The 14058-nt window shown below is 34.2% G+C and overlaps 1 long non-coding RNA gene across 1 annotated transcript in view; it reads right to left on the bottom strand.

Annotated features, from left to right (window-relative positions):
- Window positions 1-813: 813 nt before the first annotated feature.
- LOC145537178 (uncharacterized) overlaps window positions 814-14058 on the bottom strand; it is an 80957-nt gene continuing 67712 nt past the window's right edge. The window contains exons 2-3 of the long non-coding RNA XR_014076249.1: window positions 4967-5084; window positions 814-4500 (exon numbers count right to left, since the gene is read on the bottom strand). This is a non-coding gene — a long non-coding RNA (uncharacterized LOC145537178). The remainder of the gene's footprint in view (window positions 4501-4966; window positions 5085-14058) is intronic.

Genomic DNA, 14058 nt, shown 5'->3' on the forward strand with positions numbered 1-14058 from the left:
AGATTCCTTTTTAATAAAAAGCAAAAAATGCTCAAAGTCTAATAGACTCATGTCTAAAGAGAGAGTGTGACTTGGATGAGCTTCTAGTAATCAAATTTGGAATAATTTGAAAATTGAAAGGTATACTGAACTAATAACAGCATCAAACTACACAGAGAAAAACTGATAGAACTGTAAGGAGAAAGGGGCAAATCCATGATCACAAGTGGAGACTTCAATACCCCTCTCTTAGATCCAGCAGGCAGGAAACCATTAAGCAAAAAGTTGCACTCAACAACACTATCAATCAACTGGATAAGACTGACATCTATAGATTATTTGATCCAACAAAAGCGGAATTCACATTTTTTCAAGATAGCTAGGAACATTCAATAAGACAGACAACACTGTTGGCCATAAAACAACCTAAGCAAATTTAAAAGAACTGAAAATATACAGTCTGCTCTTGGACCACAACAGATTAAAGTAGAAATCAATAACAAAGTGACAGCTGGAAAAATCCCCAAATACATGGAAATTAAGCAACACATGTATAAATAACATGAGTCAAAGAGTAAATCTCAAATTTTGAAATATTTCAACTAAATGAAAATAAAAGTTATGGGATTCAATGAAAGCAGTGGTTAGAAATTTATAGCACTGTATGCATTCATTAGAAAAGATCTAAAATTGATAATTAAGTTTCCACCTTAGGAAACTAGAAAAGAGTTGAATTTAAAAGATTAAATTCAAACTAAGCAGAATAAAAACTAAGAGCAGAAATCAATGAAATTGAAAACAGGAATGCAGAAAATCAACACAATCAAAAAAAGCTGTTTTTTTTTTTTTTTAAAGATCAATAAAATAAGACGTTAGCCAGGCTAAGAAAAAACAGGCACAAATGACTAATATCAGAATGAAGGAGAGGACATCACAAAAGATTCCATGGACATTAATATTATAATAAAGGAATACTAATAACAGCTCTACTATGGGTATAAATTTGACAACCTAGATGAAGTGGACCAATTTCTTGAAAGATACAGTCTGATAAAATGCATGCAAGAAGAACTAAATCTGAATAGGCCTATATCTATTAAAGATATTGAATAAATAATAACTTTTCAAAACAAAATGAACCAGGCTCAGATGGGTACACTGGTGAATCCTACCAAACATTCAAGGAACATATTATTCCAGTTGTCTACAGTTTCTTTCAGAGGATTAACCAGAGGAAATACTTACCCATTCCATGAGGCCAGCATTACCCAAATAACAAAACAAGACAAAGACCTTAAAAGAATACTGCAGATCAATCTCTCATGAACACAGGTGCAACAAACCTCAACGAAATCAAATTCAAAAGAGTATGAAAAGAACTATACACTACAACCAAGTGGGATTTATTCCAGGTATGCAAGGCTGGTTTGACATTTGAAAATCAATTAATGCAATCCATCATACCAACAGACTAAAAAAAAAAAAAAATCACATGATCAATAGATGCAGAAAAAATATCTGAAACAAATCCAACATTCATTCATGACAAAAACTCTCAACCTGATAAAGAATATCTACAAAACACCTATAGCTAACATTGTACTTAATAGTGGGAAATAAGACATTTTCCTGCTAAGATGAGGTACAAGGCATGGATGGACCCTCTTGCCAATTCTTTTCATCATCATACTGGAAGCACTTCCTAAAGAAATAAGGCACGAATATAAAATAAAAGGTATACAGATTGGTAAGGAATACATAAAGCCATCTTTGCAAATGACATGCCTACATACAGAAATCTGAAAGAATCAACAAAAAACTCTTAGAACTAACAAGCGATTATACCACAGTTGCAGAATACAGGGTTAATAACATAAAAGTCAGTTGCTTTCCTATACCATCAATTGGATTCCTATACCAACACTAAACAAGAGGAATTTGAAATTAAAAACAATACCATTTACATTAGCACCCCCAAAAATGAATACTTAAGGGAAACCTATATACAGGATCTGTATGAGAAAACAGTGAAACTCTGATGAATAAAAAAAGAGCTAAATAAGTGGAAATATACTCCATGTTCATGGACAGAAACAGTATGGTCAATATGTTAGCTCTTCCCAACTTGAGTTAGAGAATCAATGCAATTCCAATAAAAACTGCATTAAGTTGTTTTAAGGATATCAACAAACTGATTCCAAAGTTTACATGGTGAGGCAAAGGGCTCATTTTTGTTGTAAACTTAAACTGCTGTAAAACATAAAGTTGTAAAAAAGAATATTGAGAATAACTGATCATATCACATTAGATTTTAAAGAAAACATAATGAGCTCATAATAAGGTATGTTTTTAAATGTGGTTGGGGATGAAGTTTTTTTTTCCTTTTACACAAGTTCCTAGCTAATAAGTTTTGAAGGAGTAGTATAATTAAGAAATCACCAGTTTGCAACATCTAATATAATAACTATAAGAACCGATTGATGCCAAAAGAACTGGGGTTATTTAGTAGTGAAGCACAACTCACAGATTATTTATTAAATACAAAGAGAAAACTATTATTGTTACAGTGGAGCCATCTGGTCAACAATTCATTGACTAGGCAGAATGGAGGATGTTATAAAAGATTAATAGATTAGATTCTTTAAAAATGTAATACCGTGAGAAACAAATGTGAAAAAATAAGCAACTAGAAAATCAAAAAGATAGAACTTTCTGAGATTAAAAATGACATAAAAACAAAAGTAAATTAGTAAACTTTGGATATTTAAAAAGATCTTGAGGACAAATGAGGATATCATAATATTGCCCCTATATTATATAATATTACAGAAATATGTTTATTAAAGTAGTAATAACAGTATTATAATTATATAGGACAGTGTTCTTATTCTTAAGAGATACATGGTGAAGCAGTTAAGGATAAAGTATGATGTCAACAACTTTCCTTCAAGTGATTTGGCAAAATAATACACACATAAACACAAATATTAACAGAAAATGTGGCAACAATGTTAGAAATTGATGAATATGACTGACTGATGGTGAACAACTGGCATCCACTGCACTACTCTTAACTTTAGTTTTGAAAATACCACCAAGAGACACTGTAAAGAAAGTAATAGTCGAGTCACAAACTGGGAATGTATTTGTCCTCACATAAATGACAAACAATAAATATTAGGAATGACAATAATATTAGGAATATGTAAAAATTGTCTACAAATTGCTAAGGAAACCAGAAACAGAAAAATGAGGGAAAATAAAAAAGCATTTGACAGATGATAAACAACTTTGCACTAATAAACTGGAAAATATGTTTTCCAATAAGTGAAATACAAATCAAGATCAAAGTTATATATAATATTTTCCCATTTCGATTGGTGTAAATTCAAATAAAATTTCTAGCAATACCACATGTTGGACAGAATATAGATGCACAGTATTTTTAATAGACACTTACTAGAGTCTAGATTGGTACAACTACTTTGAAAAACATATGACACTCTCTCATAAAATTGTACACACAGACATTATCTATGACTCAATAATTTCACTCCCAAGAGAAACTCATATACTTACTTCCAGAGTCATGTAGGAACATCCACAGTGACACCATCTTTAAAGAGCAAAAACCTGGAAATAATCCAGTATGCATCAAGAGGAAAATAGATGAGTGAACTCTTTATGTTCACACCAGGGAATATTGCACAGGCATTAAAATGAATTACATCAAGATATGATAGTATATGTAAAACTAAAAAATTTTAAGTTAAATCTCAAACTATAACATAAATATGTATAACATACATATAAATATCTATAAAAATCTTTGTATATATCCTTGCATACACTTTTTTAGGAATACATATAATTTAAAACTATGCAATTTAACCTAAGGAAATGATGAACACAGATTCAGATGGCAATTCCATTATGTGAGAGGCAGGCAGGAGAATGGTTTGTATAAGATCACATATGAATATTTAAATTATCATCAAGGTTCTGTTTTTCACGTTGAACAATGATTTCCCAGGTTCTTATATTATAAAACATAGACAAATTAAAAAATAGACAAGTACAAACATATGCATATCTAACTGAATGAATAATAAAAGAAAGTCATACCTGGGCCAACAATGACTGTTAGAAATCAAGGATGAAGATTAATCCTTAGTCCTGTGCCTCTGAGATTAGGTGGTATGAGGAGCATTTGTTGTGTGAAGCTCATATGCATTGCTATTAGCAATAGGCAGGAGGAATATGAAGGAGGTCTGCTCACAAACTGTAAAGAACACTGAGGGCGAATTAAGTAGTTCGTTGTCTTAACTCTGTACCTCAAATTCTTCATTGATACTTTTCCCTTTATTAATTCCATAAGGTTCATTGAATATCACTTGGCCTCGAATTTCTGCAAAAATCTACTGGCTGTGTGGGTCGATTTATTCCTGAGAGTATAAACACTCTAATGAACCTGGATGTTTTGAGCTGTTTCTAAGAGCAGTTGAGCATGGTTTGAAAACCCTGGAGGAGGGAAGAGCAAATTAAGTTTAAGAAGGTATTATTACCTTTTTTCTCCAAGTACAACTAGGCTAAGAAGGAGTCAGATACTTCCATCTTCCCTCCCATTTTCCTGGATGATGAGGAAAATTTAAAGTCGGTGTCTGAAAACAAGGCTTTTTCTTTTAAGAAGTTCAGGTAATTCTCTGGGAGGTAACATTCAGGTAGATGTATTTCTGTAGACTATTCAGCATTCCTAAAACTATTTGTGAAGTAAAACTGTGCAATAATTATCAGTGTAGGTAGTGATTAGAAAGGCGATTTTATTCTGGAAAATTTTCACATTTTAAAACACAGAGAGATAAAAGATACCTGCATTTATTCATAACATTCCTCCAACCTACTTGTTGGATTATTATTCATCTTTTTGAGTGTAACACTCACATGTGCAGTCAACTGGGGGCTGGCTAGATGACTGTGTTGAATGTACCTGTGTTTAGTCACATGTCTGGAATCAGCTGACTCTTCACTGGGGCGATTACTCTCATCCACATTTCTCATCCTGCATCAGGCTGGCCCGGGCAAGTTCCCTAAGTGACAGCAGAGGCCTAAGAGGAAAGTAAAAATACGGAAGACTCAGTGGGACACACCAACAGCTGGCAAGTCACATGGCCAAACGCAGCATTAATGGAGAACAGCATTCCACAAAATGAGGAAATAATTGAGGCTGGTGTTGCAATCTACTGCTGGCACTTATATCTATACTCTAATCACTGGTCTTGGAATAAGGCCAATTTTTGCCACCTCACATCTCTTTCCACTTCATCATAGTAGTTTCGCTTGGGGCTTCTTTTAATCCCTAGCAAGGTTATTTCACCTCCAAGGCCTCCAAGGTAACAGTGTGTTACCTAGCTAGGCTGGTAAATACCGGTGTCTATTTCTAATTGGACAAGCATCACTTAATTTTTGTATTATGGGTCATTATTTCCAGATAAATATTTCTTCAGAAATATGTTTTGAGGTTAATAACATGTTTTAAATATATGAGTTTTTCTCAGTATTTAACCTGCTCATAGTAGGTGCTCAATAAATAATCAGCAGTTGTTTAATGGATATTTCACTTCTGAGGTGAACAAAGAATCTTTTATTTCAAGGATAAAAATTCCTGGCTAAAGATAGAATATTCAAATAGGAATTTTCTAGAGGCAGTACAGAAATATACTGGTCAAGAAAAAAAGACTAAAACACTCAACTAAATATTAATTTCTTTTTTTTCTTGATGGGACACTTTTTTTTAATTGACCTGGTAGAAGCATATTATGAAGCATAGAAAAAGCGACTGCTGTTATTTTAAACCCGTGGTATTCTATGCTGGCTTCAAACCAGAATCAACAGGGGAGAATTTTAAACACTACCAATTCTGGGGCTCACCCTAAATTAAATCAGTGTCTCTAGAGGTGGAGCCTAAAGATGGATATATTTGGAAGCTCCCTAGGTGATTCTAATGTGAAGCCAAGGTTGAGGACAGATGCTCTAAACTCTTCTAAAAATACCAACAAGAAAGTTTGGAAATTGAACAATACACCTGGAAGCAACATGGCTGTTAACTTGGCTATTGCTAAACAATCCTGACAGATGAAACAGAATCCTAATTAATTTGTCTTCCTAAGTCCATTATGGGCCTTCACCTGGTGGCATTTTCAAAACACAGATTTTGGAAATGCTTAATTTCAGTTATTACAAAGTAGTTCATAGATGCTGGGCAAGCAACTTACAATCTGACTTATATTGTGATATAAAATTGATTTGATATCACTGGGATGTAGCTCTCCTGATGAGAGCTGACAAAGACCAGCTGAGGCTTTAGCTAAATGATGTGTGAGAGCACTGAGGAGCAGACAATTGGAAACTAATGAGATGATAAAAGCTTTCAGGTATGTGAGTTGATCAGCTGCCTGCTGAGACCCTCTCACTGTAGAGAACTCCCATGCTCAGGGCCCTCTTTTCCATCTTAGGTACAATCAAGAATAGTGATATTCTGTGAAGTATTGTCCCTGCTCATTTTTGGAAGTGAAGTTGGAGAACAGTGGGAGTCAGTAGGTATATCTTCCATCCCACATTTATATATATTCCAGTCTAAGAAGCATTCTTATTAGTGCTTACATATAGTGGCACAGGGATGACTTACGAAGGGATTGTCAGCCATAAACTGAAACCCAGTGGCACTAGGGGTTGTACTTACTGCTCCATAAACTACTGACCTCAACTGAGATTCCCTGATTCCATCTCTGACCAATCCTGGACATAGTCTACCTTTTACCAAGAGCAGTGATTGTGGTAGGAAAAACGAGGTATGAGGCTATATTTTAAAGTCAAGGTAAAATCAGGTTTTAAATTCTAAAAAATTCAATTGGATTTCAATTTCAAATTCAAGGAATTCAGAATAACTCATGATGAGATGGCATTAGACTACAACAGAATATACTAGCAAAATATAAATGTATACATAAAACAAGGGTTACTGAACTATTCAAAAGTGGGAACAAATTAAAAATTCCCAAGACTGGACTAGACAAGCGATTTTCTATACCAGCTTCAAGAAATTCTCCAGAAAACAAGTGTCCCACTGTCATATCAGTATAGAAAATGCTGCAAACCACACCTCCTTCTTAAAGTGTCACTGTATAGATGACAAGAATAAAGGTGCAGAGAAATAATACAGTAAATAAGAAGGTTGGGGCTTGCTTATTGCAGAGTTTCAAAATACTCTTAGAGTGAGAACGCGTGCTGTCATATGATTACATTTTGGGGAACACTGAGCTGGTATTGTTTATGTAATTAATCACAGACAGGTGTATTAATTAAAGGAAATGTTAAGCCACACACATGTAAATGTAAAGCTGACTGATAATAAGTCAAATTGGATAATTTACCCTGTCTTGAAATTCACAAACAAATTTTAGGTGTGGAGATTATTTCATTCTTTTACTTTTCACCATCCACAAGAATAAAGCTATTGAACAACACTCCTAGATTTAAATCTACGTACAGTTCTCAGGCAATCTAGGGCAGAAATTCAAGAGTACAATATAAAGTTACTTACCTTTGAATGTAATCCAAGTTTTTATATTTCTTGGAAAATATGGCAGTTAGAATTTGACAATACACTTTGTGCAGTCAAGCCAGAACAGGCCATCTGTAATACAACTACAGTTGTCTGTTATCCACAGGGGCTTGGTTTCATGACCCACTGTGGACACCAAAATCCACATATGTTTAAATACCATAGTCAACCCTCCATGTGTGGGTTCCACATACACAGATTCAAGCAAATGCAGATTGTGTATTAAGTTTGTGATCTGTGGCTAGTTGAATCCATGGATATTCAACCCATGGATATAGAGAGCTGACTAAAAATAACAACAAAAAATCTACACATAGGTGGACCCATGCAGTTCAAAATCATGTTGTTCAAGTGTCAACTGTATTTCTGTCCAAGTTTTCTTTCCCTCTCTATCCATACTTCCTTTCTTTCATTATTTTATGTTGCTTCTTTCTAAAAATAACCTATTTTACAACACCCTAATTCAAATCTGTAGTAACAGGTTCATTTAGATTCTGTTTTACTCGAAACCCATTATTTCAAAATATAATTGTTGATACTGCAGTCGATTATTATAGTGTTTCTGCAACACTTACCTTACTCCAAGTGTTACCACTAGAAAAATTTAATATTGATGTAGTTTCATTAATACCATTTGAATATGAATGTGTAGTAATTCTTTTATCTTACAGATAAAGAATGAGGTTCCAGCTCAAGATGATGATGTAGGAAGATCTTGAACTCACCTCTACCCATGGGCAAACTGGTTCTACAGCTACCTATGAAACAATTTCCTCCTTAAAAAACCCAAAGCCTGGCTGAATGATGACTATACACCAGATAGATAAGAACAACAACATCTCAAAGTAGGTAGGAGATGATGGAACCCAATTTCACCGTAAACCCCACCCCAGCATGGTGACCCACAAACAAGAGGGAACTTGAAACACAGAGCGTCTCCACTTCTGGGTATTTATCCAAAGAAAACAAAAACACTAACTCCAATAGACATCTGAAGCCCTATGTTCATTGTATCATTTATAATAGTCAAGGTGTGGAAACAATCTGACTGACCATTGATGGATGAATAGATAAAGAGAATACTTTTATATCACACAATGGACTATTATTCAGCTATAAAAAAATGAATGAAACTTGCCATCTGTGACAACATGGATGGGCAGTGAAGGGATTATGCTTAAATGAAATAAGTTAGACAGAAATAGACAAATACCATATGATACTTTATGTGTGGAATTTAAGGGAAAAAAACCACCAAACTCACAGATACAGGTTGGTGGCTGCCAACATCAGGGAGTGGTGGGTAAGAAAAAAAAAATCCTGTATGTCTTATTTATTTCACTTTTAGCACTCCATCCTAGGGAAAAAATAATGAGAAATGTGCTTATACTAGAGTATCTATGTATCTACAGATCACCTCAGTAGGGAAGTTTTGATAATCAACCACTATTTGGATGTTATTTAGAGGAAGGAGTATTATAAAAGACCATGGAATGATGGTGGCATCAGTCAATAGGCACAGCATAAATGAATCTTCCTAAATGCATAAGTTAGGCAAGGGTTAAAATATATATCATCATAGTAGTATATGCATTATTAATAACAGTGATTTATGATTTAAATGTTTCTAGTAAACAATATTCCTTTGGTAAAAAGTGTAACATCGAGAACTAATACATTTGTTCAAACCATAAGCCTGACACTGTTTCAGATGCTCTGAATGTATTAGTTTAATAAACAAAATGCTTCTATGAGCTATAAAGAGTATCAGCCACCTGGCATCACACCACTAGCCTATACCAGTAGTGGTAGCAAAGATTTTTGGTTTGATCCCCTAGGTGGGACCCGAATGCAGACAATCAATCCACAGACCGTATACTCACCTCAAATTCTGCTTCCAAAATGTCACAAAGCGCCAGGAAATGTTTCTCTGTATGCAGCTTTTACTGAAAGCTATATTTATATTGGTGCTTAGTCACTGTGGCACTTAAACCAACAATTTTATATAGGTACAAAACACTGAAATATACTGAAATGTATTTCAGCTAAAATCTCATGAAATATGGGACAAATTACTTAAGTAGAAGATATGTTACATTTTATGATCAAACCCAGTAATCTTATATATGCAAATTACATTAGGTTTTAGGAAAAGGGAATTTTTGATTTCCTTAAATATCTAGAAACTTACAAAACTCTAGGTTGTAAAATTGCAGTTTTATGAAACAAATATGATTTAATTCAAAAAGGCAAAACAATGGAAAAATTCATTTTAGTTGCTTGTAAATGTGGTAATTGAGAGAAATTTTGGCATGAATGATACAATTCTTTGGTAGCAGAGTACTTAACTCACTGGTATTTGAATCAATAAGACTGTTTTGGGGGGGAAAACAAAAAGTTTCTCTTTGGACTTTAAAACTCTTTAATTAGAAGGCAGATAGCATAATACAATTAATAAAAGGATAATTTGGTAGGAAAATGTATTTGAATCAAAATGAAAGGAACTGGCTGAAGTATTTCATATAAGAAAGTAGAATTCACTAGTTTGAAAATGTATACATTCAAGAATATGTTGCTTATACTTTAAAAATTCTTTGATTCTAGAAATGGGAACATTTAAAAAAAAATCTGTGTGGTAATAAAGTTTTTAAAAATCCAAAACATGCTTTCCTACTAATAAGGAGAGTTATTTAAAAAAGGACTCACGGAAGTTATAATTCATGGCTTTTTGTCAGCAAGCAACGATGCTTTTGAGAAAGCAGAATGGCACTAGCACCTGAGAAAGACTACCTCCTGCAGTGACCATCCCACCAAAGAGATCAAGCCCTGAGCCTTTGGAGTGGGAGCACTGACTCCAAGACCCTAGACTACCAGAGAACTAGCCCTAGGGAGTATCAAATAGTGAGGACTCACAAAAGGAAACCACTTGAACACAAGACCCTGCATTACCCAACCACCAGTAGCACCCTGAGCAGGACACCTCATCTAAACAACAAACAAAACAAAAATACAAACCCAATCATCAGCAGACAGGATTACCACCTCACTCAGCCTTGCCCATCAGAGGAAAAACAAACAAACAAACAAAAACTCAGCACAAATCTCACCCTATACAAAGCTTATACAAACCACTGGACCAACCTTAGGAGGGCAGAAGCCAAAAGGAAGAAAGATTTCAACCTTGAAGCCTGGAAAAGGGGACCTCAAACACAATAAGTTAAAAAAAAAAATAATGAAAAGGCAGAGAAATACTACACAAATGAAGGAACAAACTAGAAACATAGAAGTCCAAATAAATGAAGAGGAAATAGGCAAACTACATGAAAAAGAATTCAGAATAATGACAGTAAAGATGACCAAAAACCTTGAAAACAAAATGGAGAAAATGCAAGAATCAATTAACAAAGACCTAGACGAATTAAAGAATAAACATACAGAGACAAACAACACAATTACTGGAATTAAAAATACTATAGAAGGAATCAATAACAGAATATCAGAAGCAGAACAAATCAGTGAGCTGGAAGATAAAATGGTGGAAATAACTTCTGAAGAGCAGAGTAAATTAAAAAGAATGAAAAGAACCAAGGATAGTCTCAGAGACCTTTGGGACCATATCAAATGCACCAACATTCAAATTATAGGGGCCCCAGAAGAAGAAGAGAAAAAGGGTATGAGAAAATTTTTGAAGAGATTATAGTTGAAAATTTCCTCAACATGGAAAAGGAAATAGTCAATCAAGTCCAAGAGGCACAAAGAGTCCCATACAGGATAAACCCAAGGAAAAACATGCCAAGACATACTAATCAAACTAACAGACTAAACACAAAGAAAATATTAAAAGCAGCAAGGGAGAAGCAACAAGTAACATACAAGGGAAACCCCATATGCTTAACAGCTGATCTTTCAGCAGAAACTCTGCAGGCCAGAAGGGAAGGGCAGGATATATTTAAAGTACTGAAAGGGAAAAATCTACAACCAAGATTACTGTACCTGGCAAGGATCTCATTCAAAATTGATGGAGAAATCAAAAGCTTTTCAGACAAGTAAAAGTTAAGAGAATTCAGTACCACCAAACCAACTTTACAACAAATGTTAAAGGGGCTTATATAGTCAAGAATACAAGAGAAGGAAAAATATCTACAAAATCAATCCCCCCAAATTAAGAAAATGGAACATATATATCAATAATTACGTTAAATGTAAATGGATTAAATGCTCCAACAAAAAGACACGGACTGGCTGAATGGATACAATAACAAGTCCCATATATATGCTGTCTACAAGAAACCCACTTCAGACCTCAAGACACATATAGACTGAAAGTGAGAGGATGCAAAAATATATTCCATGCAAATGGGAAGCAAAAGAAAGCTGGAGTAGCAATCCTCATATCATACAAAATAGACCTTAAAATAAAGAAGATTACAAGAGATAAGGAAGGACACTATATAATGATCAAGGGATCAGTCCAAGAGGAAGACATAACAATTGTAAATATCTATGCAGCCAACATAGGAGGACATCAGTGCATAAGACAAACACTAACAGACATAAAAGGAGAAATTGACAGTAACACAATAATAGTAGGAGACTTTAACACCCCACTCATACCAATGGACAGATCATCAAAACAGAAAATTAATAAGAAAACACAAGTCTTAAATGGTACATTAGATGAGATGGATCTCATTGATATCGTCACGACATTCCATCCAAATGCAGAAGAATACACCTTCTTCTCAAGTGCACATGGAACATTCTCCTGGATAGACCACATCTTGGGTCACAAATCAAGCCTCAGTAAATTTAAGAAAACTGAAATCATATAAAGCACCTTATCTGACTACAATGCTGTGAGGCTAGATATCAATTACAAGAAACGAGTGTAAGAAACACAAACATATGGAGATTAAAAATCACATTTCTAAATAATCAACAGGTTACTAAAGAAATCAAAAGGGAAATAAAAAAAATTCTAGAAACAAATGACAATGAAAACACGACAATTCAAAACCTATGGGATGCAGCAAAAGCAGTCCTAAGAGGGAAGTTTATAGCAATACAATCCTACCTCAAGAAACAAGAAAATCATTGAATAGACAATCTAACTTTACACCTAAAACAACTGGAAAAAGAACAAGAAAACCCCAAAATTAGTAGAAGGAAAGAAACCAAAAAGATCCAAGCAGAAATAAATGAAAAATTAAAGAAACAATAGTAAAGACTAATAAAACTAAAACCTGGTTCTTTGAGAAGATAAACAAAATTGACAAACCTTTAGCCAAACTCATCAAGAAACAAAGAGAGAAGAATCACATCAACAAAATTAGAAATGAAAAAGGAGAGGTTACAACAGACAATGCAGAAATACAAAGGATTATAAAGAGACTATTATGAACAACTATATGGCTATAAAATGGATAATCTGGAAGAAATGGACAGATTCTTAGAAAAGTTCAATCTAAAAGGCTGAACCAGGAAGAAATAGAAATTATGAACAACCCAATTACAAGCACTGAAATTGAAGCTGTGATCAAACATCTCCCAAAAAACAAAAGCCCAGGACCAGATGGCTTCACAGGAGAATTCTATCAAACATTTAGAGAAGAGCTAATGCCTATCCTTCTAAAACTCTTTCAAAAAATTGCAGAGGAAGGAACACTTTCAAACTCATTAATGAGGCCACCATCATCCTGATACCAAAACCAGACAAGGACAACACAAAAAAAGAAAACTATAGGCCAATATCACTGATGAACATAGATGCAAAAATCCTCAATAAAATTTTAGCAAACAGAATTCAGCAACACATCAAAAAGCTCATACACCATGATCAAGTTGGATTTATTCCAGGAATGCAAGGATTCTTCAATATATGCAGTCAATCAATGTGATACACCATATTAACAAATTGAAAGATAAAAACCATATGATAATCTCAATAGATGCAGAAAGAGCCTTTGACAAAATTTAGCACCCATTTATGACTAAAACTCTTCCAAAAACGGGCATAGAAGGAACCTACCTCAACATAGTAAAACCCATATATTATAAGCCTACAGCAAGCATTATTCTCACTGGTGAAAAACTGAAAGCATTCCCCCCTAAGATCAGGAACAAGACAAGGGTGTCCACTTTCACCACTATTATTCAACATAGTTCTGGACGTCCTAGCTACAGCAATCAGCTAAGAAAAAGAAATAAAAGGAATGCAGATCAGAAAAGAAGGAAAGCTCTCACTGTTTGCAGATGACATGATACTGTACATAGAAAACCCTAAAGATACTATTAGAAAATTACTAAAGCTAGTCAGTGAATTTAGCAAAGTTGCGGGATACAGAATCAATACACAGAAATCACTTGCATTTCTATATACTAACAGTGAAAAATCAGAAAGAGCAATTAAGGAATCAGTTCCATTCACCATTGCAACAGAAAGATTTAAATATCTCGGA

This window comes from Giraffa tippelskirchi, chromosome X, assembly GCF_054371585.1.
Source record: "Giraffa tippelskirchi isolate mGirTip1 chromosome X, T2T-mGirTip1v1.2.pri, whole genome shotgun sequence".
Classification (NCBI taxonomy): Eukaryota; Metazoa; Chordata; class Mammalia; order Artiodactyla; family Giraffidae; genus Giraffa; species Giraffa tippelskirchi.